The sequence below is a fragment of the Octopus bimaculoides genome, chromosome 18, assembly GCF_001194135.2.
Source record: "Octopus bimaculoides isolate UCB-OBI-ISO-001 chromosome 18, ASM119413v2, whole genome shotgun sequence".
In the NCBI taxonomy this organism is placed as follows: domain Eukaryota; kingdom Metazoa; phylum Mollusca; class Cephalopoda; order Octopoda; family Octopodidae; genus Octopus; species Octopus bimaculoides.
The window spans coordinates 13,651,216-13,654,150 of NC_068998.1; the positions used below are offsets into that span (position 1 = coordinate 13,651,216).

General features: G+C 32.9%; 1 protein-coding gene and 1 long non-coding RNA gene across 3 annotated transcripts in view; one reads left to right on the top strand and one right to left on the bottom strand.

The window, feature by feature from the left end:
- Positions 1–2,935, bottom strand: part of LOC106874937 (NAD(P)H-hydrate epimerase) — an 871,776-nt gene that overhangs the window by 700,932 nt on the left and 167,909 nt on the right. The window lies entirely within an intron of this gene.
- Positions 1–2,935, top strand: part of LOC106874607 (uncharacterized) — a 13,023-nt gene that overhangs the window by 4,182 nt on the left and 5,906 nt on the right. The window contains exons 2-3 of one of the 2 annotated variants that reach the window (XR_001410025.2): positions 1,123–1,171; positions 1,802–2,106. This is a non-coding gene — a long non-coding RNA (uncharacterized LOC106874607). Of the gene's footprint in view, positions 1–1,122; positions 1,172–1,801; positions 2,107–2,935 lie in introns of those variants that run through there. The other variant, XR_008266018.1, reaches the window with a different exon arrangement.

A 2,935-nucleotide genomic window follows, 5' to 3' on the forward strand; every position in this document is an offset into this window, starting at 1 on the left:
GGTGGTAGTAGTAGTAGTAGTAATAGTGATGGTGGTAGTAGTAGTAGTAGTAGTAGTAATGGTGGTGGTGGTAGTGGTGGTTTCTAATGTAAAGGATAATTCCAATGGACAAGAAGAAGTTCGCATATTGAATGGCAATCCCCAAAATCGCGTCAGTCCCCTAAATATTAGATCATCAGTAGATAATTAAATTCCTACCTTTATGAATTTATGTCACTCCCAATAGCTCGTAAGAAAAGATATAAAACAAATAATTATTAGACTATTTGTAGAACACACTGCAGTGTGGTAAAATTGTAGTACATGAATAATAAATAATGTTTATAATAAATATTTCCTATTGGATGTCAGGCAGTTGTGTTTTCTGCAGTCGTAGAACATTTAATAATATTGTAAATTAACTTATGGTGTTGAGTCTATTTAAAGCTACATAGCACAGAAAATATGTTAGTCAGGCTTTTAATTTGTATTTTATCATTTTATGTTTTACATTTCCAGAAATTTGATTGCAGAACGTCCCATTTATGATGATGATCATCATCCTCATCCTCATTTAACATCTGTTTTCCAAGCTGACCAGAGCTGGCAAGCCGGAGAGCTGTACACCAGGTTCCAGTCAGATTCGGCATGGTTTCTATGGCTGGATGCCCTTCCTAACACCGACCATTTTACAGTGTGTGCTGGGTGCTTTTAACGTGGCACCACCTAAGTGCTTCTATGTGGCTCCAGCACAAGTGCTTTTTACATGCTGGTGCCATGTAGTACATCAGGTACCTAGTTGCTGTGAGTGAGTATCTCAGTTATTAAAATAGATACACTGTCTTTCTGTATGTTGTAAGAGGTGACTAAAAAGCTGGCATCAAAATATGGCACCTGGCTATAATACACAGCGTCAAAAAAAATAAAATACTTTTCTCACCCATGCTAGCATAGAAAAGAGAAAGTAAAAACAATCATGACAATGATGATATTTCTAACCACACTTATAAAGGCCACAGCTATTTTTTGGTGTTGGGGGAGATATTTAAACATCTGCAGTATGTGACTGGTACCTTTTATCTTTTACTGTTTACTTGTTTCAGTCAAAAGACAGTGGCCATGTACTTTGTTTTATCATTCCAGAACAATGGAAAATAAAGTTAATCCCAGCAACATTTGAACTCAGAACAATGTAAGTATACATAGCAAGATATCACAAAACACTTCATTTGAATCTCTACTGATTCCACAAATAAATAACTATTTCTCTGTTGACTGCAAAGGTACTGAATTAAGTCAATCGATTGTTACTGATTTCTTACATAGGCACATCATTTCAAATCTGGGAAGATGGTATAATTGATTATATATCAACTCTAGTACATAACTGGTACTTTATTTTATTAATCTTGGATAAAAAAAAAAAAACAGTATAACTGAGTACGCCAGGATTTTAATTCTGAACATAAAAATCTTCAAGTAACTCATTTTGTCGAATATTCTGCCAGTGTCATCAGTTAATAACCGTTACAAATTTAGGTGCAAAATCAGTAATTTAGGAACAAAAAAAAAGTTAGTCGATACTATCAACTGCAGCACTTGAGCTAATGTTTATTTGATCAATCTTAAAAGAATAAAAAGCAAAGTTGACCTCAGAGCATAAGGAGTCAGAACAAATACCACAACGCATTTCGTGTGACACCATAATGATTCTGCAAATTCACCACGCATCTGTCAGCTAATAATAATTTCCATTTGTTTTTTTTTGTATTTATTATAATGATTTTTAACAACTTCTAATTAATACTAGTTTCTGATCTAGATACTTGGTCAACAAGTTTGAAAGGAAATGGCTTGTCAATGTCAGTGATCCCAACACTTCACAGATACTTTATATTACCAACCTCAAAAAGCAAAGTTGATTTTGGCAGGATTTGAATTCAGAATGTAAAGAGCTACCGCAAATGTCAAAGTAATTTTACTGATGTTTAGATGATTCTACAGATACACTACCTTAATAAAAACTATATACATAATGAAAATTTTTTGAGATTTGAACCTAGGATGTAACGTGCTAAAACAAACATCAGTTTTTTTTTTTTTCCAGGTGTGCTAATGATTCTACTAACTCACCATCTTAATAAAAAAAAAAAACTACAAATGCTTAATGAGAATGTTTTGCGAATATTTTATACATCCTGAATGTTTTTAAATCTTGATTTAAAGATCTAATTAAATTGCTGTTTATTGCCATGTGTTGGAGCTTAAAATAAAAATAAAATTGCACATCTATATTTTTTAAGGCTGATTATTATATTTTTCTTTCATTTATTATCATACAAAATAAATTATAGGGTGTTGAAAAACTGCTGACATTTTATTGCAAACATACCAAATCACATGTTACCTCTGTCACAGTAACTGTTGTGCAGGGAAGGTGTTCATTTCATAAATCCATGATTGCAGGTTCAATTCTACTGAGCAGCAATTTGGATAAGTAAACCTTTCATTGACCCCCAAGCATTATGAGTAAAAGTAGATAAACAAAAACTGTGCAGAAGCCTACCATATGGTACCAGGGTTTGCATTGTGAGGTTTGAAACAGTTAAAAAACCTTTTTAATATCAAAAGCAAGAGACTGTCTCTAGCTCTATGACATAACCTTGTTTTAGGATGATCTAAATTTCACATCAAAATTTTCACACACACACATGTAATGTAACTCTGAGTCATTTGCTAGCCCTAAAATTCCGGGCCTTGCGCCTAGAGTAGAACAGAATAAAGAGTTTCATGAATTCCATTTTCTTTCATTCATATTTTATATATATATATATATATATATGTGTGTGTGTGTGTGTGTGTGTGTGTGTGTGAGAAAGTTGGTATGTGAAAGCATGTGGTTGGATGTATAAAAGATAATAAGAGTGAAAAAACTTGTGTTACATGGTTAAAGTAT